The sequence below is a fragment of the Hyperoodon ampullatus genome (assembly GCF_949752795.1).
Source record: "Hyperoodon ampullatus genome assembly, chromosome: 9".
NCBI lineage: Eukaryota > Metazoa > Chordata > Mammalia > Artiodactyla > Ziphiidae > Hyperoodon > Hyperoodon ampullatus.
This window is the reverse complement of record NC_136922.1, coordinates 7,568,432-7,591,567: the sequence shown is the minus strand read 5'-3', so window position 1 is coordinate 7,591,567 and position 23,136 is coordinate 7,568,432. Positions and strand designations below refer to the sequence as shown.

Below are 23,136 nucleotides of genomic sequence, written 5' to 3'. Positions count from 1 at the left end.
TTCCCTGGTGGCGCAATGGTTGAGAGTCCGCCTGCCGATGCAGGGGATATGGGTTCATGCCCCGGTCTGGGAAGATCCCACATGCCGCAGAGCGGCTGGGCCAGTGAGCCATGGCCTCTGAGCCTACGCGTCCGGAGCCTGTGCTCCACAATGGGAGAGGCCACAACAGTGAGAGGCCCACGTACCGCAAAAAAAAAAAAAAACAAAAAAACAAAAAAAAAAGAATGTAAATCAACAAAATTATAAATCAAAAAAGAGACATTAGAACTGATACCACAGAAAAACAAAGGCTCATAAGAGGCTACTATAAACAACTATAAGCCAACAAACTGGACAACCTAGGAAAAAATGGAAAAATGCTTAGAAATGTACAACCTACCAAAACTGAATCAGGAAGAAACAGAAAATCTAAACATATCAATTACTATTAAGAATACTGAATCAAAATACTCAACAAAATACTAGCAAACCAAATCCAACAGCACATGAAAAAGATCACACACCATGGCCAAGTGGGTTTCATCCCAAGTTCACTAGGATGGTTCAACATACGCAAATCAAAGTGATAAACAACATCAACAAAAGAAAAGACAAAAACCACATGATTATCTCAATAGATGCAGAAAAAGCATTTGACAAACTTCAACATCCATTCATGACAAAAACTCTTACCAAAGTGGGTACAGAGGGAACATATCTCAAAATAGTAAAAGCTATTTAAGACAAACCCACAGCCAATATAATACTCAATGGTGAAAAGTTGAAAGCCTTCCCGATAAAATCTGGAGCAAGATGAGAATGCCCACTCTCACCTCTTCTAGTCAACATATTATTGGAAGTCCTAGCCACAGCAATCAGACAAGAAAAATAAAATGTATCCAAACTGGAAGTGAAAATATAAAATTGTCATTATATGCAGATGATATGATACTATATATAAAAAACCCTAAAGATTCCACACAAAAACTACTAGAACTGATAAACAAATTCAGCAAAGTAGCAGGATACAAGATTAACATACAGAAATTGGTTGCATTTCTTTACACCAACAATGAAGTATCAGAAAGGGAGTGTAAAAGAGCAATACCTTTTAAAATCACAACTCAAAAAATAAAATACTTAGGAATAAACCTCACCAAGGAGGTGAAAGACTTATACTCTGAGAACTGTAAAACATTAATAAATGACATTAAAGATTATTCCAAGAAATGGAAAGATATCCCATGCTCTTGAATTAGAAGAATTAATATTGTTAAAATGCCTGTCCTACCCAAAGCAAGCTACAGATTTAATGGGATCCCTATCAAATTACCCATGACATTTTTCACAGAACTGGAACAAAGAATCCTAAAATTTATATGGAACCATAAAAGACCCAGAATTTCCAAAGCAATCCTGAAGAAAAAGAACAAAGCAGGAGGCATAACCCTCTCAGACTTCAGACAATACTACAAAGCTACAGTAACCAAAACAGTGTGGGACTGGCACAAAAGCAGACATAGGGATGAATGGAATAGAATAGAGGGCCCAGAAATAAGCCTACACACCTACAGTCAATTAATCTTAAGCAAAGGAGGCAAGAATATACAATGGAGAAAAGACAGTCTCTTCAGCAAGTTGTGCTGGAAAAGCTGGACAGCCTCATGTGAATCAATGAAACTAGAACACTCTCTCATACCATATACAAAAATAAACTCAAAATGGATTAAAGACCTAAATTTAAAATTGGATACCATAGGGCTTCCCAGCTGGCGCAGTGGTTGAGAGTCCGCCTGCCGATGCAGGGGACACGGGTTCATGCCCCGGTCTGGGAGGATCCCACATGCCATGGAGCGGCTGGCCCCGTTAGCCATGGCCGCTGAGCCTGCGCGTTCGGAGCCTGTGCTCCGCAATGGGAGAGGCCACAGCAGTGAGAGTCCCCTGTACCGCAAAAAAAAAAAAAAAAAAAAAAAAATCAGGTATAAAATTGGATACCATAAAACTCCTAGAGGAAAACATAGGCAGAACACTCTGTGACATAAATCACAGCAATATTTTTTTGATCCATCTCCCAGAGTAATGGAAATAAAAATGAAAACAAATGGGACTTAATAAAAAACATACAAGCTTTCACACGCTAAAGAAAACCATAAACAAAATGAAAAGACAACCTACAGATGCGAGAAAATATTTGCAAATGATGCAACCAACAAGGGATTAATTTCCAAAATATACAAACAGTTCATACAACTTGACAACAAAAAAACAAACAACCTAATTGAAAAATGGGCAGAAGACCTAAACAGACATTTCTCCAAAGAAGAAATACAGAAGGCCATTAGGCACATGAAAAGCTCCTCAACCTCACTAATTATCAGAGAAATGCAAATCAAAAGTACAATGAGGTACCACATCACACCAGTCAGAATGGACATCATTAACAAGTCTACAAATAACAAATGCTGGAGAGTGCGTGGAGAAAAGGGAACCCTCCTACACTGTTGGTGGGAATGTAAGCTGGTGCCACCACTTGGAAAACAGTATGGAGGTTCCTTAGAAAACTAAAAATAGAATTACCATATGATCCTGCAATCCCACTCCTGGGCATATATCCAGAGAAAACTCTAATTCAAAAAGATATATGCAGCCCTATGTTCACAGCAGCACTATTCACAATAGTCAAGACATGGAAACAACCTAAATGTCCATCAACAGATGAATGGATAAAGAAGATGTGGTACATATATACAATGGAATACTTCTCAGCCATAAATGAAATAATGCCGTTTGCAGCAACATGGATGCAACTAGAGATTATCATACTAAGTGAAGTAAGAAAGAGAAAGACAAATACCATATGATATTACTTATATGTGGAATCTAAAATATGACACAAATGAACCTATCTATGAAACAGAAGCAGAATTAGGGACATACAGAATAGACTGGTGGTTGCCAAGGGGGAGGGAGATGGGAGAGGGATGGATTGGGAGTTTGGGGTTAGCAAATGCAAACTATTATATATAGAATGGATAAAAAACAAGGTCCTCTGTATAGCACAGGGAAGTATATTCAATATCCTGTGATAAACCATAATGGAAAAGAATATCGAAAAGAATTTTTAAAATTTTTTTTAAAAAAAATATTGAGTCAGTAATCAAAAATCTCCCAATAAGGAAAAGCTCAGAACCAGATGACTTCATTGGTGAATTTTACCAAATGTTTAAAGAATTAATGCCAATTCTTCTAAAACTCTTCCAAAAAAAAATCAGAGTAAGGGACACTCCCAAACTTATTTAACAAGGCCAGCATTTCCCTGATACCAAAGCCAGTAAAAGGACACTACAAGAAAAGAAAACAACAGGCCAATATCCCTGATTATTGGGATACAAAAATTCTCAGTAAATAAATACTTAGTAAAATACTAGCAAACTGAATTCAGCAGCACATCAAAAAGATCATTCAACATGATCATGTTGGATTTATACCTGAGAAGCAAGGACAGTTACCATACACAAATCAATTAATGTGATACCTCACATAAAGAGAATGAAAGAAAAAATCATATAATCATCTCAATAGATGCAGAAAAAGAATTGACTAAATTCAACATCTGTTCATGATAAAAACTTCTTAACAAATCAGGCATAGAAGCAATGTACCTCAACATAATAAAGGCCATATATGAGAAGCTCACAGTTATTATCATACTCAATGATGGAAAGCTGAAAGCTTTTCCTCTAAGATCAGGAACAAGACAAGGATGTTCACCCACTTCACTTTTATTCAACATTGTATTGGAAGTCCTACCCAGAGCAATTAGGCAAGAAAAAAGAAATAAAATGCATCCAAATTAGAAAGGAAGAAATAAAACTGTCACTGTTAGCAGATGACATTATACATAGAAAAACCTAAAGACTCTACCAAAAAGTGTTAGGATGTAAAAGACCTGTATGCTGAAAACTGTAAGACATTGATGAAAGAAATTGAACATGACAGGAAGAAGTGGAAAAATATTCCATGCTCACGGACTGGGGGAATTAATATTATTAAAATGTCCATACTAATCAACATAATCTACAGATCAAAACAATCTCTATCAAAATTCGAATGGCATTTTTCACAGAGTAGAACAAACAATCCTAAAATTTGTATGGAACAGCAAAAGACCTCAAATAGCCAAAGCAATCTTGAGAAAGAACAACAAAGCTGGTGGCATCCATGCTTTGATTTCCAACTATACTACAAAGCTATAGTAATTAAAACAGTATAGTACTGGCATAAAAACAGACACACAGATCAATGGAACAGAGCCAAGAAATAAACCCACACACATATGGTCAATTTCTTCATGACAAAGGAGTCAAGAATATACACTGCAGAGAGGATAGTTCCTTCAATGAATGGTATTAGGAAAACTGGACATCTTACATGCAAAAGCATGAAACTGGACTTAACTATACACAAAAATCAACTCAAAATGTATTGAAGACTTCAGTGTAAGACTGGAAACAATAAAACTCCTAGAAGGAAAACCCCCAAAAAATATCTTTGACCTGGGTCTTGGTGATGTTTTTTTTTTTTTTTTTAATATGACAGCTAAAGCACAAGCAAAAACAATAAATAAATAAGCAAGTGGGACTACACTAAACTAAAAAACTTCTGCACAGCAAAGGAAACCATAAGCAAAATGAAAAGACAACTTACAGACTGGGAAAAAAATATTTGCAAACAATATATGTGATACGGGGCTAGTATTCAAAATATATAGAAACTCATACAACTCAATAATGAAATAACTAAAGAATCCAATTAAAAAATAGGGAAAGGACCTGAATAGGCCTTTTTACAAAGTAGAAATATGAATGGCCAATAGGTACATGAAAAGGTGCTTAACATTACTAATTCAGGGAAATGCAAATCAAAACCACAATGAGATATCACTTCATACCTTTTAGAATGGCCACCATCAAAAAGAGATAAATGCTGGGGAGAAGAGGAAGGAAAGGGAGCCCTTGTACATGGGTGGTGGGAATGTAAATTGGTGCAGCCACTACAGTACAGAAAACAGTATGGAGGTTCCTCAAAGAATTAAAAATAGAACTGCCATATGATCCAGCAATTCCACTTTTCAGAATATAACCAAAGGAAATAAACACATTATGTGGAAGAGATATCTGTACCACCATGTTCATAGCAGCATAATTTACAATGGCCAAGACATGGAAACCACCAAAGTGTCCACTGATAGATGAATGGATAAAGAAGATGTAGTAAATATATACAATGGAATATTATTCAGCCATAGAAGGAAGGAAATACTGCCAACTGTGACAAAATGGATGGACCTTGAGGGCATTGTGCTAAGTTAAATAAGTCAGAGAAAGACAAATATTGTGTGATTTCACTTACATGTGGAATGTAAAAAAAAGAAAAGGAGATCAGATTTGTGGTTATCAAGATTTGTTGTTACCAGAAAGGGGATGAGAAGAGGGGGAATTAGATGAAGATGGTGAAAAGGTACAGACTTCCAGTTATAAGATAAAGAATTAATAGATATGCAATGTACAACATGATTACTATAGTTGACACTATAGTATGGTATATTTGATATATACATACATCATATATATGATAATTGTTAAGATGGTAGATCCTAAGATTCTCATCACAAGGAAAATAAACCTTTATTATCAATATGAGATGAGATATGTTAACTAAATTTATTGTGGTGATCATTTTACAAAGTATAAATCAGATCATTATGTTGTACACCTTAAACTTATACAGTGCTCTATGTCAACACATCATTGACACGTGTACATAAAAAATGAGAAAAAAATAGAAAAATAAAATAATGTTCCTTTTAATGATTCTTATTTCCCCAAATCAATTCTAATAATTGTAATTTAAGTTTCAAAAGACCAAGTACAACATTGTGTGTGGATAGTTTTTAAAAATTTGGCATAAAGGTTTACAGAGAAAAAATTATACTGAAATTATTGTTTATTTTCTAAACCCTTTTTTCTATTAGTATTCAGAATTAGAGATATAAACATGTGAATCTAGGTGTCCTTTATTTTTCATATGAATATTTATCCTTCTCTGTGAAAAGGGTAAATATTGGGGGCAATAGTGATAAAGAGGCCAAAGTGTCTGAAACTGAATCCTGGTCCTGCCATTGTGCGGACCTAAGCATGTTAGTTAGCCTCTCCAAGCATCAAATAATTTTTCTCTAAAATGAAGATAACATAGTGCCATCCTCCTATAGTTGTTGCAAGGATTAACTTATATTATTATTATTATTACAAGGATTAACTTATATTATTACATATAATGTGACCATATACCCAACATTTAAGTGTGATGGTAGATTCAGCTATTATAATGATCATGATGGTGATGGTGACAATGATGTAGCAGGCAATGATGATGATAGATATATTATGGAGAATGGAGATAAAAAGGAAAACTTCTCTTACCTCTGAAAGGAAGAAGAAGGTGGAGAGAAAGTATTGAATTATAATAAAAAAAACAAAACAAAATGTGTAGAAATATAAATAGGGTGACCGTCTGTCCCAGCAATGATCCAGTTTATCCCCATTCTAGCATAATTACCAATTTCATTCAGAATTGGTGCAATGGGATGAAATAAAGTAAGTAAAAAACATTTGACACAAGAGGCCAGGAGATGAACTTAAAGCCTCAAGGAGGAAAAGACTTTTGACCTGATCCATAAAAGGAATGGTTAGAATAGGAAAGCCATTTCTCTGTTCCTTGCCAAGCTCCCCCTGAAAGGGAAATGGGCAGGGGAAGGCTAAGTTTTCCTTGAGTTTTCAGCAAAGCAGAAAGAAAATTCTAAATGAGACTATTTTGATCTCTTCTTGCTACTGTATCAATGACCACTAAATTAGTGCCTTAAAGCAATGCAAATAGTCTCTCCTACAATTCAGGAGGTCAGAAGTCTAAAATGGGTCCACAGGCCTGCATGTCATTGGGAGGCTCCCGGGGAGACTCTGTTTCCTTGCCTTTTCCAGCTTCTAGAGGTTGCCTGCGTTCCTTACCCCATGGCCCCTTCCTCCACCTTCAATACCTGCAGCCTAATCTCTTCTCTCTGAATTCAGCTTCCACCCTTACATTTTCCATAAATGTTAGAATCCTCCTGCCTCCCTCTTCTAAGGACCTTTGTGATTACATGGGGCCCCAGCTGGATAATACAGGATCCTCTCCTGCATTTTAAGATCCTTAATGTAATTACATCTGCAAAGTTCTTTTTACCATGTCAAGTAATATATCCACCGCTTCCAAGGATTAGAACATAGACATCTTTAGGGACCCATTATTCAGCCTACAGAGAGAGCCACTGTTTTCATTGTTCTGGTGTCAAGAGCACAGCACTTGGAACCAAATACCATCCTATGGAAGGTGAAAGGTACAATATTTTAACAATCTCAGGCACATGACTAAGTCAGTTAACTACAATTGCCAACACCAGAATCAGGAACACATTTACTAAGAAAATAGGGCTCCAAACTTCAATATGACTTCTACATGTATGTTTAAACTAGGAGAATACCAATGTAGGAAATCTTCATTATCTGAGAGTAATTAAATAAAAGGCTTTTAAGGTGAATCCCTTTATAAAGGGGTGAGGGTGGGGAGTCCACAATAATTCACGATAACCAAGAATGATTGGAGGTTTTCTTGACGAATAAAATTGAAAAATTTAAGAATACATATGTTGAACAAAACACATTACATTTCAATTGTGGTCTAATTTGTTGAATAAAGATTAAAGTAAGTTGACTCTTTTGGTATAATATTTTTTTAATGTGATAGAGTATGACTGCATTTATATTTGGCTTTTATGGAATGATCTTAAAGAGGCATTTCTGAAAATATATTTGAGGGCATACCAAATTTCTCAAGCACCTCACAATTATTCACTTCTGAATAATCTATTTTGTTATCAATGTTATAAACATTTTTCTTTGTTAACAATTCTTATTCTATCAGATTTTCATTTCTTTATTGGATTTGATTACAATATTTTTCGAACATTATTTTCATCAACTGCATTATATCTTATATTCTCAATAACATTGGTAAATTTACTTCAAAGTTGATTTGAAACATGTTTGCATAGAACATCAGGTCATAAAATACAAATACAATAATTAAAAGCCTGGATGGGCAAGGATATTGCTGTCATGGTGACACAATGTAGTCCTATTAACAGAGGAAGGCTGTTTGAGCAGGGACTAACTGAATTGAAAGCTCTAAACGAATTTTTTATCATATGATGACTTTTTCTTCCCTATGCAATATTCTTTACTATGGAGAGCTAAAATAATGAATACCTAGGTAACTAATTCAGACTTTTACTTAAACAGAGTTGTAAACATTGGGGGAAAAATGGGGAAAAAATCACATTAAATTTGCCTTAAATTTTTGTTCTTTATTTTATTACTATATTTACTACATTTAATGGGCACATGACTAATTTCTAATGATTTTTTTCTTACATAAATTCTCCAAAGAGCAGTAATTGTGTCTATATTGTTCACTATTGTGTCCCTACCACAAAGATAGTACCTAAAATCAGACATTCATCCAGTTTAGGGGAGAAAGCACAAAGTAAAAAATGTTTAAAGGTGAATATGTTGAGAGAGCATTCATTAAACCACAATATTTATCATGGAGAATTTATTATATCCATTTAAACAAAGAGTTCCTTGTAGAAAGTAGGAATCTTTAATTAAAATATTTTATTACCAATATTTAATGTAAAAAATGTATAATATTTACCTCCTTCTCCTTTAACTATGAGAACATTCTTGGTCCTAATTCAAAGTCAGTATTTCCCATAATGTTTACACTAAACATAGTGTTGTCCAAGATAAGCATTTGGGAAACAGGGAATTTTTTGTCAAAAAAATGGAAATAAACAGCATACTATACAAAGCAAAACAAAACATTTTTTACAATATTTGCTGTATTTAATTGATAAGGAAGACTCTGTTCCTCTCAAAGACCTACAGGAACACAATGAGTCTATTTAGAACTACTTTTGGAAGTACTTCTTTCTTTTGCTCTTCTTCCCACCTCGTCTCTTCTCTACTACTTTGACCTTTAAGAATTTGGAAAGTAGATAATGAAGTTCTAAAAAAATAGGGAAGTAGTAAAGAAAGGAGGAGAAAAGAAGAGTAGAAATGTTCAAGAAATATGGAGTTGATGAATAAACAAGAGGCACAGTTGCCTGGAGAGGAGAGACTTGGAGGTAAAACTGCTGGAAGAAGATGTGGGCGGCTCATCATCCACAGGAAGCCTTTCGCGTGAGGAAGCTCTCCCAGCATGTGATGACACGGTCACAAATATCTGTGGTTGTTTGCAGAGAGGAGGGAGGTGGTGATATTTTGGTCTTTCCTCTCTCAGAAAGCCCCTGAGATTCTTATGCAAATAGTTCTTCACCTCCCTAGAGTTTTGCAATCCAGGGAGTCAATAGAGAGCCATGAAGATTTTCTGACTAGACTTGCACTTATGTAACTACAGAACCCACTTAAATGAGTCTTTAAAATTTTTTAAATTATGAAATTATATATGTGTTTTTATGTAAATGGCTGTGCACAAAACAAATAATGAATATGTTTGGGTTAAAGAGGAATAAATAAACACTTTGTTCTCTATACTATATAAGTTAACAATATCTGCGGACCATCCCATATGCCTGTCTCTGGTCACAGTTCGCTCCATCCCCTCAAGAGCGAACTAGGATCCAGAAATTTGTGTTTATTACTTATGTTTCTTTATTATTTTACCATACATGTACATATCCTTTAATATAGTTTAAATTTTCATATTTCTGAAATGATATATGGCCTCAAACTGCATGTGTTCTTCTGTGACTTGCCTTTGTTGTTGTCCAACATCTTTTGTGAGATTTATCCATGTTGACACGTGTAGCTCTTGTTCATTTATTTTCACTGCTGAATTTTAATCCATTCCATGACCGTATCATAATTTATGTAGTCATTCTCCGTTGCTGGATATTTCGACCATTTCCCCTTCTTTTGCCAAAACTCCCATGAACATGCTTTCTTGAGCATATACTTAAGAAGTGGAATTAGTAAGTATAAGCAAGTTCACATCTTGAACTTTGCTAGATGTGAAATTGTTTTTCAAGGTGAGTGTGTAAGCAATTTGTACTCCTACCGGCATTCTCTAAAGCTTACAGATTACTCAACTCACATCCTCAAGAGCACTTGGTATTGTTAAACTTGAAGCCAATTTGCAGCAGGGCAGCAAAGTTTGCTCCATGATCAGCTGCCAGGAGGCAGAGCTTGTGGAATTTTGAGTTCACCCTCTAAGAACATCTCTGCGGTCTTGCTCCCTTGTGAGTCAGCATGAGTTCAGACCCAGCCACTGTGGTATGGTGTCCTGTTTTAGGAAACAATGTCTGAGAAAATATTTATCTAAGATATGTATCCTTGAAGCTGAAAGATGGTCACAACTCTATCCTGATCAGTTATCAGAAGTGACAAGGGCACCCCTGCAGGAGGGGAGAAACATCATCTGACTCTGCGAAATGCCCATGAGCAAACCAATGGTGGATGACGATTAATCTGACCTTATAGTCCTCTCTTCCTGTCTGGTATTTGAAAGCAGAACTAATCTCCTTGGTAGTCAGTAAGCCCCTTTGTTCTTAGACAATTCAGTGTGGGATTGGGATGGGAATGTAGGGGGACATCTTGAAAAGGGAAATAGAGGACGTTACATTATATAAGGAAACTTGAAAACTCAAACAACTAACTGGAAAATAAAAGTGTGACTTTATCTATATTGCAAACAAGTTAAACAGGTGATACCAAATTCATATTAATTGCTGATATAAGACCCCTCCTTTTACCTCCTATTTCATACTAACCCCAATTTAAACTTCTCTGGCAAATTGCACCCTAATCCAGCCTTCTTATAATTAGCCAGGCTTATTTCTCACAACCTCGTCCAAAATTTCACCTTGCCTTATCAACCTGGTCTTCTCAAAACCTTATGAATAAGCCAAAGTTTAATTGTCAATATTTTCCTCTCTCTGGAATAACCTCTCCTCAATTCTTTCTCAGTATAATTTGTCTGAGGTTATGCTTAAAACTGTACCTTAAATCATAATAACTGTAAGTCTGTACCAACCTTGCTTATAGAAATTCCAGTATTTGTAAGGACTACCCTTTTCTAGAAATTTCCAACATTTGCTTACAGTGAATTCTAAAATATTTGTCATTGGTCTTACCCTTCAGGCTCCAAGATAGGAATACCTCAAATAAAGCTCCCAGAGGTCGAACTCCATTTCTAAACCTCTTTCTTCCATCAGTTGTCCGTGGCCCATGTGCCACTGACAGTGACTGATTGCTGTTCCTCCCAGTGATGCAACTGGACATAAAATGTCACTGCCAACTCTGCTGGAAGCCCTAGCAACTCTTCAAGTCTGGGGCTCACCTAAACATCAATCACCTCTTCCTGAATCCCTAGTGCCATGATGTTTTCAGCCAGTGACCTCATCCATTCCTTTTCTCCTTATAAAAAGGATGGCCTATCCATTAGTGAAAACCTCTCTTCAAAAGAAACCAAATGCACATTCAAGCTGATATAAGTAAGTAATCAAATAAGCAAGTAAATGAATGAAGTATTGACTCATACACCTGGGAGGTCTAAGCACATGGTAGACATTGAGCACATTTAGATCCAGGGTTTCTGAAAAAGCTGTGACACTCAGTTCTCTATCTCTGGGCTCTGCTTGCCTCTACGTGTTGATGTCCTTCTTATGCGAGCTTTTCCACAAGGTAGCAAAAATGGCTGCTGTCAGCCTCAGGTCAATATCTCCATAGTTTGTGAACCAAAAAAAAATGAGAGCCTCTCTCTTTCCCAGTGTCTATCCAATCTCATAGACTCAGGTAGGCCCTGCTTGGGTCGCATGTCTACTCCTTGAACTATCGCACTCACTGATTAGGGAGATAGATTATCCTGATGAGCCAGGCCAGATGTGGAGCCCAGCCTTTTCGCTAGGAGATGGTGGCACTATGTGATTGACAGGTCCCCTCAGATCCACACTGAATGGAAGAGGAACATTCCCCAATGGAAACAGTAGTGATAAAGCATGAATGCCTTCGTGCACACACACGCACATGCGCGCACACACACACACACAATGTCCACTAGGCCACTCTAAACTAGTCCTATTTAGGGGTCCTACACTAACAAGTTCCACGGCCTCACGTATAAGAGTTCTTTGATGGCTCTTCTTATGGCATGCACATGTCAATCTGTCAGTCTCCAAATTTCCCCTCAGTGCCAGAAGGCTGCTCAGAAAGGTTCTGGAATTAAGTGCACAACGGTCCTAAAAAGTCACTTTCCTCAGGTAACTTATACCTTGGCATTAAGTATTATTCACTGGTCCAGCTTCCCCTACTGAGGTGAGTCTCTTTTTGAGAATCTCAAGTTTGAGAACAGCAAGCTTCACTCAGCCAGTTCTACTCTGGTCAATCCGATATGCTTTTATGACTTTTAAATTTCAACGATCAAGGTGTGAGTGCCTTTTCTCCTAGAAGTCTCCTAAATATAAATGCATACACGGGGGAGAGGCACCCACTAAATCCACCCACTGACACCCAAAGCCTAACTTTGGAAACAAATGATGCCTCATTCCACTGTTCAATATAATCTGAACCCAAAGTGCCAAGACTCCAGAAATGTCCCATATTATTTTCCTTCACAGCCCATTTTGGTCCTTCCTTTATGTTTTCCTCATCTATTTCAGCCAACACTGCTATACTTTTTGTCTGAACTCTTATGCATTTATAGACTTCACAATTTAGAACACCTATGCACCACTGTGAATTGTATGTTCAACAAGTGTTAGAGTTGAACATACAATTACAGTTGTAGAAAGATCAATATCTAATACTTATATTGCATACTGTACACATTTAATGCATACTTTTAAATAGCCTTGAAAATATATAAATTGATCACTATTTTATATACAGATTTTCTTTTTTTGAGCTCACAGAGTTCACATAATTCAGAAAATAATTCTGATCAATTAGTTTACTGAGAGATGGAGGAAATCTCTCTGGAGAATCCTCCTCTCTTTTTTCCCCTCAACTTCCTTGGACTGAAAAATTTACTGACATTTGAACTAATGTTTCTCAAATGGTTTCAATAAGTGACAATTATGCAAGACATCTCTCAAAAATATTCCAAAGAAATGCTTAATATTTTCCTGTTTCAGATATTTACAGAGTAGATTAGCATAACAAAGGTCCTGAATGTCTCTGTACTAAAGAACTCTACTTAATTTAACCTCATACCTCCTGATTCAGAGAAAATTTTAAATGAAATGTCTGTTAAAATCTTGTGAATCAGGGCTTCCCTGGTGGTGCAGTGGTTGAGAGTCCGCCTGCCGATGCAGGGGACACGGGCTCGTGCCCCGGTCCGGGAAGATCCCACATGCCATGGCTGCTGGGCCTGCACATCCAGAGCCTGTGCTCTGCAATGGGAGAGGCCACAACAGTGAGAGGCCCGCGTACCGCAAAATAATCTTGTGAATCTAGTGCTTGAGGAATATAGTATAGGAAATGCTGAAAAGTTAAGAAATATAAACTTCCTTTTAATAAGACAACAGCATCTCTCTGAAATGTTTTACCAGAAGACTGTAAAAATTTAATAAATAGAAACCTCAATTAAATAGAGTCCAGAAGCCAGAGGGGGAGCTCTCATACCCTGTGAAGATAGCAGAACCCAATAGGAAGAAAACAGACTCCTTTTCTGGCAAGTATACAACCAATGAAAAGCCATGAACTCTTTGTTTACTATAACCCTCCCAACTTCCTTTCCCCTCTATAGAAGTGTGCTCCTTCTCTGCTGTGTGGGGAAACTGCATGTAGCTTGCCATGACTGCATACCCTGAATTGCAAATCTACTGATCCTGAGTAAACCCAACTTTGCTGGAGAAATATCTGGCAGTCCACTTCAGGTCAACATTTTTGTGGCCCAGCCGGTGACCAGAAAAGACACGTTGGACTGGTTAGCAAATAGGTGCAGTACCCACAAATCAAGCCCATTGTCGCTTACTGTTTTCCCTGGTGATCCTGGAGTTTGAAGATACATATTTGTCTTGGATCTGAGCTCATGCCCTTTTTGCATTTGGAGCTCTTTAGCTTTATTCAGAATCTATTTTAAGGTTTCATCTTTCTGGTTAAGACCTTGTTCTGTACACAAGTACTTGTTTGGCACTTCTGTCTGATTTTGAGATGACTCTTTCCACTGAAGCTGTCAACGTTTCTGTCCATTCCTTTGGGAACAGTGGCTGCTTCACAAAAACAGTACTGGTTCAGCCTTTGGTCCATTCCTTTTTTTTTTTTTAACTGAAGTATAATTTACAATATTATATTAATTTCAGGTGTATAATATAGTGATTCAATATTTTTAGAGATTATACTACAGTTAAAGTTATTACAAAATAATGGCTCTATTTCCCTGTGCTATACACTATATCCTTGTTGTTTGTTTTATACATAGTAGTTTGTATCTCTTAATGCCCTACCCCTCTCCTGCTCTCCCCACTGGCAACCACTAGTTTCTTCTCTATATCTGTGAGTCTGTTTCTATTTTGTTATTTTTCAGATTCCACATATAAATGACAGAGTATCTGTCTTTCTCTGTCTGACTTATTTGACTAAGCATAATACCCTTTAGGTCCATCCACATTGTTCAAATGGCAGAATTTCATTCTTTTTATGTCTGAGTAGTGTTCCTCTGTGGGTATATATATATATATATATGTACCCCATCTTCTTTATCCATTCACCTGTTCATGAACAATTAGGTTGCTTCCATGTCTTGGCTGTTGTAAATATTATTGCTATGAATATTGGAGGCATTTATGTTTTTGAATTAGTATTTTAATTTTCTTTAGATATATAGCCAGTAGTGGAACTGCTGGGTCATATGGTATCTCTATTTTTAGTTCTTTGTGGAACCTCCATATTGTTTTCCATAGTGGCTGTACCAATTTACAATCCTACCAACACTGTAATAGAATTCCCTTTTCTCCATATCCTCACCAACATTTGCTATTTGTACACTTTTTGATGATGGCCATTTTGACAGGTGTGAGGTGATGTCTCATTGTGGTTTTGATTTAAATTCCTCTGATGACTAACGATTTTGAGCATTCTTTCATGTGCCCGTTGACCATCTGTATATCTTCTTTGGAAAAATATCTATTCAGGTCTTCTGCCCATTTTTAATCAGGTTTTTTAATATATTGGATTGTTTTAGCAGTTTATATATTTTGGGTATTATCCCAATATCAGTAAAAGTGGCGAGAGTGGACATACTTGCCTTGTTCCTGATTTTAGAGGAAAGGCTTTCAGTTTTTCACCATTGAGTATGATGTTAGCTGCGGGTTTTTAAAAAATAAATGGTCTTTATTATGTTAATGTTTCTTCCATATCTCCCTTTGCTGAGAGTTTTTATCATAAATAGATACTAAATTCTGTCAAATGCTTTCTCTGCATCTACTGAGATGATCATGTGAATTTTATCTTTCCTTTTGTTAATGTGTTGTATCACACTGATTTGCAAGTATTGAACCATCCTTGCATCCCTGGAATAAACTACACTTGATCATGGTGTATGATCCTTTTTATATAATGTTAAATTTGGTTTGCTAATATTTTGTTGAGGATTTTTCTATGTATATTCATCAGAGATATTTTTCTATAATTTTCTTGTAGTACCTTAGTCTCATTTTGGTATCAGGGTAATTGTGGCTTTATAGAATGAATGTGGGAGTGTTGCATTCTCTTCAATTTTTTGGAATAATTTGAGAAGGATAGGTATCAATTCTTTATATGTTTGGTAGAATTTCCTTGTGAAGCCATCTGGTCCTAGACTTTTGCTTTGCTGGGAGTTTTTTAAATTCCAAATTCAATTTCACTACTAGTGATCAGTTTGTTCACATTGCCTGTTTCTTCCTGATTCCATCTTGAAAGTTTGTATGTTTCTAGAAATTTTTCCATTTCTTCTAGGTTGTACAATTTTTTGGCATATAACTGCTTATAGTATTCTATTATGATTTTTTTGTTTCTCTGTGGTATTGGTTGTTATTTCTCCAATTTCATTTCTTATTTTTTTAATTTGCATCCCCTCTTCTTCTTGATGAGCCTGGTTAAAGGTTTATCAACTTTATTTACCTTTTCAAAAGACCAGCTCTTGTGGGTTTTTATTTTGCTTGTTTTTATTTGTTTGTTTGTTTGTTTTTGCAGTACACGGGCCTCTCACCGTTGTGGCCTCTCCCGTTGCAGAGCACAGGCTCCGGACACGCAGGCTCAGTGGTCATGGCTCACGGGCCCAGCTGCTCTGTGGCATGTGGGATCTTCCCAGACCGGGGCATGAACCTGTGTCCCCTGCATTGGCAGGCAGACTCTCAAGCACTGCGCCACCAGGGAAGCCCCCAGTTCTTGTTTTTATTGATCTTTTTTATTGTTGTTGTTGTTGCACTTGATTTTCTTAATTTCCTTTCTGATTTTTAATATTTCCTTCTTTCTGCTTTGAACTTTGTGTGTTCTTTTTCCTTTAGATGAGAGTTCAGGTTTTTTGAGATTTTTTGTTGCAAGAGGTAGGTCTGTAGCACTATAAACTTCCCTCTTAGATGTTTCCCACTTCTAAGGGAAATAGAAAGATCTATTTCCAATTTCATTTGTCTCGATGTATTTTCTGATTTCCTCTTTGATTTCTTCATTGACCATTGGTTTTTTAGTAGCATGTTGTTTATTCTCCACATTTTTTTCTCCATATTTATTCCTGTAATTGATTTCTAGTGTCATACTGTTGTGGTGAGAAAAAACACTTGATATAATTTTTCTCCTCTTAAATTTGTGGAGACTTGTTTTGTGGCCTAATATGTCATCTATCCTGGAGAACATTCCATGTGCACTTGAAAAGAATGTGTATTTTGTTTTGGGATAGAATTTCCTGTAGTTATCTATTAAGTCCAACTGGTCTATTGTATCATTTATTGATTTTATTTGGATGTTATGTCCACTGATGTAAATGAGACCTCAAAGTCCCCTACTATTACTATTATTGCCAGTTTCTCCCTTTATGTCTATTAATATTTGCTTTATATATTTAGGTGCTCCTGTATTAGGTGCATATGTGAGTGTAACATCCTCTTTTTATATTCGTCCATTTATCATTATATAATGCCCTTCTGTGTCTTTTGTTTTAAAGTCTATTTTATCTGATATGAGTATTGCTACCTCCACTTTCTTGTTGTTTCTGTTGCATAAAATATCTTTTTCCATCCTCTCACTTTCAGTCTGTGTGTTTTTAACTCTGAAGTGTGTCTTTTGTAAGCAGCATATAGATGGGTCTTTTTTTAAAATCCAATCAGCCACCTTTGACCCAAAGTTTTTTGTTTGGAGCATTTAGTCAATTGACATTTAAAGTAATTATTGATAGATATGTACTTATTACCATTTTGTTACTTGTTTTCCAGTTGTTTCTGTAGTTCTTCTCTGTTCTTTTAATTTCTTCCCTTGTGTTTTGATGAGTTGCTTTAGTGGTATGCTTGTGTTCCTTTCTCTCTACTTTTTGTGTAGGTTTTTGATTTGTGGTTACCATGGGGTTCATATATGTTAACATATAACTATTTTGTTTTAAACAGGTAGTCATTTAAGTTCAAACACATTTTAAAAGATCTGCACTTTTTACTCCCTTCCCCAAGATTTTGTTTTTGATGTCATATTTTAAATCTTCATGTTCATCCCTTTACTAATTATTATTGTTATAGTTGATTTTACATTTTTGTTTTTTAATCTTCATACTAGCTTCTTTAAATGATTGATCCTTTGTCTTTACTAGTGGGATTTTTCCTTTTCTATAGATTATTACTTCTTGTTATGGTGTTTTCTTTTCCACTTAGAGAAGACTCCTTTAACATTTCTTTTAGCAGTGGTTTAGTATTGATGAACTCTTTCAGTTTTTGCTTGTCTGAGAAATTGTTTCTCTCTCCTCTTCTAAATTATATTCTTACTAGGTAGAGAATCCTAGTTTGCAGGTTTTTCCCTTTCAGCACTTTAAATATATCATGCCAGTCCCTTCTGGCCTACAAATTTTCTGCAGAAAAATCAGATGATATCCTTATAATGGTTTCCTTTCTACATGACTCTTTGTTTTTCTTTTGCTGCCTTTAGAATTCTTTATCTTTAAATTTTGCCATTTTAATTATGATATGTCTTGTTCTGGATCTGTCTGGATTCATCTTGTTTGGGGCGCTTTGTACTTCCTGGACCTGGATATCTCTTTCTTTCTTCACATTTGGGAAATTTTCAGCTGAATTTCATCACATACATTTTTGACACTCTTCTCTCTCTCTCTTCTCCTTCTGGGACTCCTATAATGGAAATGTTGATATTGTCCTAGAGATCCCTTAAACTGTTGTCATTTTTTAAAATTTATTTTTCTTTTTGCTATTCTGATTGGGTAATTTCCATTATTCTTTCTTTCAGACCACGTATGTGTTTTTCTGTATCACCTAGTCTGCTGTTTATTCCTTTTAGTGTGTTTCTCATTTCAGTTATTGTATTCTAGTTCTTTTTTATATTCTCTAGTTCTTTGTTAAAATTCTGGCTGTGTTCATCTATTCTGTTCTCTAATTCAATTAGTATTCTTATTACTAATGCTTTGAACTCCTTATCTGGTAAACTGTTTATTTCTGTTTCATTAATTATTCTAGGGTTTCCTTTTGCTCTTTAAAAAAACATTTTCTGTCTTCTAATTTTGCTTAACTTTCTCTGTCTCTATGAAATTAGGTGAAATAGCTATCTACTGCAGTCTTGAAGTAGTGTCCTTGTTTAGGAGCATCCCTATATAGTCTAGGTATGTCCAGTGCTTTGGTGGGAGAACTGGACTGGACATGAATACAAGTCATGTCTTTCCTCAGGGTGTACTGGCAGCTATCACCTTGGTAGGAGGTAGGGCTGGAGATGGAGGTGCTGGGGCCAGAGCCAAGTGTGAACCAGGACTTCTCCTCTGTTCATTGGCTGTCACCACCCTATAGTGGGTGTGGATTGGTCTCAAGTTGCTGGAGCCGAAGCCCTGAGATTTGGGTCCATGCTGCTCTGATCCTTTTAAGTGTGTTTTGACCCCTCTCTGAGCACTGGCACTCTTGCCCCAGAGGGGAGCAGTGCTGGGACAAAGGGAGCTGGCAATGAGCACTCGGTGTGAGTCAGGGCATGGGCTGCAGCAGTCCAGCTGGGGTCAGGGACCCAGACTTCTTCCAATACACTGCCTCTGTAAGCATCAGAAATGGCTGTCCCCACTCTGCTCAGACAATGCTTCGGATATGAACCTCCTTTGTTCCTCATAGCTGAGATCTCCATTTGGCCTCTGCTGCTATTGCCTTGGTGTGGAGCCATGACACAGGGCAGGTGAGGCCAGTGCAGGTGCTCAGCATGGGTTGGGGCATCGGGTGTGTTCATCTGGCTGCAGAGATTGGGACTGCTTCTGATGGACTGCCTGTGAAAGCACCATAATGGCTGCCCCTGCCCCACTCAGACACCATTTTGGGTCTGAGCCATCTCTGTGTCTCACAGCCCAGCCCTCTCCTTGGCTAGAGCAGCCCTTGTCCCAGTGTGCAGCTAAGTCATGAAGCAAGCAGGGCTGGAATGGTCATTTGGCTCAGGCTGTGGCACGTGCTGGGGCAGTCACAGGAAAGCTTTTTGTCCACTCCTTTGGAATAGGGGCTGTTCTCTATAAACTGGCTGAAAAAGCCTTTGGCCTGTCTCCTCCTGGACCAAGCTATCATTGTAGAACTGGCTAGTATTAGCTTGTAAGCTGTTTGAATTGAGCTGTTTTTTTTGTTGTAACCTGTTAAAACTGTTTGAGAATTGTTCTTTTACTCTAGAGAAAAACCTCTGAGAAATGGGATACTAGTTATCTATGTACTTTGAAGACATTCCCCACCCCCCCTACAGGAACTTTAGTCAATTTTACCTTTATAAACCATTGTCCTTTCTCAGGTACATTTCTAACTAAATGGACTGATCTGACCAAAGGCAATGTAGAATACCAATGGTCATTATGGGAAATTTTTGAAATCCCCAAACTTAATTTCCTTAAAACTTAATACTACAATTGCTCAAAAATTTCCAGAACTGAATGGTATGCCTATTTTGACTGGGATTTTGAGGCTTCCATGCATGATCAGGAGTCTAAAATTGTCTCTCTGCAAAATTAAATTTTAAGATTAACTGAAGCAAACAAAGGTTTAAAGTAAGATTAAATGGCTCCCAAAGCCTCAGGCTCTCTCCTCCTTGTTTCTTTGTCTCAGGCTCTGCCTCTGGCACCATTTTTTCTCTCTCCATAAGCTTCTCATGGTCAGACTCCACCTCCGGTGCCATTTTTCTCCTTTCCTTCTATGCTCCCTCTACCTCCTGTATACCCTCAAGTCACCCATATAAATTCTCTTGAGAAACTTCTTTTCTTTGTAACTCTCCTCACTCTTTTTTCCTCTGAACTCATCAGAAACTATTTGTTTAAAATCAAGCCTTCTGAAGGTCCAGAGACTAAACCCTTAGTTTCTTATAGCGCCTGGACAAAAGCTGTGAGCCACAGACAAAGATTTTCCCAAAGTAGCTGAAGATCCACACAGATTTGCTGAGGAATTTAATATAGGCATTCAAACTTATCACCTGGTTTCTCTGACTTATATCAGTTAGTACATATGCTTGTCAGTAAAGGCCAGGCCCAGTGTTGTATGAAAACTGCTAACTGGGAAAAACCCTGAAATGTCTCCATGTTTACAACCAGGAGACCAGCCCACTAACTAATTTATTGTATGACAGACTCTGGCAATCACTAGGCAACATCATCAAGTAATTCCTAGGGCTTTTCCAAAGTCTGTTGAATGTTACAAAATTCAGGCTTGCACACAAAAATTTGATGACCCTTTTCATGACTACTGCAATTGATTTCAGAGTGTTTTTAAAGAAAACTCTCATCTTCCTTCAGATATTGATTCCACCAGGTAGTTTTTAACTTTATGTTTACTAATGGGCTGAATTGCGACCTTTCACTTCTAGTTAAAAGGGCCAGGATGGAATGAGAAACTTGTCCCATTCCACTCCAGATTTAGTCAATCTGGCAAACAATCTTTCTCGCTCTAAATGAATCACCCAGAAGACTGCCAAAATTCTTAATCTTCAACTTCAGCAAATGAAGGTTCCTAAGTGAAACCAGAGCACTCCTAGTTATTATTCAAGACACTGCAAAAGAAATTGTTACAAATTTAAGTGCACTAGGTGCCTACAGCCCTCTAACCAGCCTTCCCAGCGTTCTCCCTGTTCTCAATGACGGAGCTCCAAGAACTACAGAGGCTCTTTCCATTCCTCCCTCTTAATTGACTTGGAGAAACATTTCTCTGGATTGGTGATGAATCTCTTTCAGTCCTAGTTGACACCAGAACAACACTCTCAGTTCTCAATCCTACTCCTATAAAACAGCCCCTTCCTCAGAATAGTACTAAAACAGCTCAAATAGTGGGGATCACTAATGAACCTCAAGAGGTTCCTGTCGCTGAACCTACTCCCTATTGTTTAGACCCTTTAGAGAAACACATCCTTTTCTCTTTAGTTCCTCTGCCCCTCCCAGTTTATTAGGCTGAAACTTCTTTGAGAAATATCATGCCAGAATTTCTTTCTCCTAAAAGGGGGAAATCATGCTAGAATTTGACAGTAGCCATCAATGTAATCAACTAGGTGAATTAAATGACGCTTGCATCTCTGATTGTACTAGATTTGATTCTGGAAACACTGATCATTTGTCCCTATTGAATCAGCTCCCATCCTCCTTATGGGCAAAAATCTCCAACTGATACTGGCAAAATGCACAAGGCGCCTCCCATCAAGATTCGTACACATCCCTCAAAACCTCTTCCTAGAGTTAATCAACACCCTATAAGTAAAGAAGCCCTTCAAGGCATCAAGCCCCTAATAGAAGACTACAAGGCTCAAGGCCCCTTGGCCAGTCCCTTCATACTCCTATTTTTCAGTGAGAAAACCTAAGGGCCAAGGGTGGAGGTTTGTCCAAGACCCTGAGCAATAAGCAACATTGTTATCCCTCTACACCCTGTTGTTCCTAACCCTCATACACTACTAAAATCCATTCTCACTGGAAGCAAATTCTCTACAGTAACTGGTTTGTGCAGTGCATTCTTTAGTGTTCTCCTTGATAAAGCTAGCCAATACCTTTTTGCCTTCACTTGAGAATAAAAACAACTCACTTGGACTATAATGCCTCAGGCTTTTACTGAGAGTCCTTCTTATTCTTGCAAATTCTGAAGGCTGATGTGGGTGATGTAAAGTTGCATAGAGATTCTACTTCGAAGACAGCATCCAATTGCTAAAGCTTTTAGCATTAAAGTGTCATAATAAAGTGTCATAATCATCGCAAAAGAACGCTTTCAGTTTGCCCAAACCCAGTTAAATATTTAGGGCATGTGATTTTAGAACAAGAGCTACACCTAGATCCAGAGAGACTTCATGGTGTCCTAAGTTTCCCAAACCCAAAACTAAGCTGAGAAGTATTCTCAGGCTAGTTGTTATTGCTGAAATTAAATTCTAAATTTCTCTCAAGGCCAGATCTCTGTATGTTTTACTAAAAATAATACCCAGACCCAATTTTACAGGAAGAACTGGACAACATAGCTTTCAAGACCTTAAAGGAGAGTTTGATGAACACACCTGCTCTTGGGCATCCCAATTATCAGATCTCTTTTACCTTTTTGTATGTGATAAGGAAGGGAATGTTCTTGGGGAACTCACCCCGAAACATGGGACCACCATCAACCCATAGGGCATTATAGCCAGCAACTGGACCCTGTGACACAGGGCTACCCCTTTTGCCTGTGCCATTACAGCCACTGCCCTTCTGGTTAAGACCACTGTGAAAATCATTATTTTTGCACTACATGCAGTAGTAGCTCCCCTGAATTCTCAATCACACAAAGCATTTCTCTGTCAACTGCCTCACCTCCTATGAAGTCCTTGTTTTATCTGCTCCTCACATAACTTTTTTTTTTTTTTTTTTTTTGCG

The 23,136-nt window shown here is 37.3% G+C and overlaps 1 pseudogene across 1 annotated transcript in view; it reads left to right on the top strand.

Moving 5' to 3' along the window:
* Positions 1 to 23,136, top strand: part of LOC307057950 (platelet glycoprotein 4-like) — a 118,569-nt pseudogene that overhangs the window by 83,370 nt on the left and 12,063 nt on the right. The window contains exon 9 of the transcript in view: positions 21,881 to 22,064. The product of the transcript in view is annotated as a platelet glycoprotein 4-like (transcript). The remainder of the gene's footprint in view (positions 1 to 21,880; positions 22,065 to 23,136) is intronic.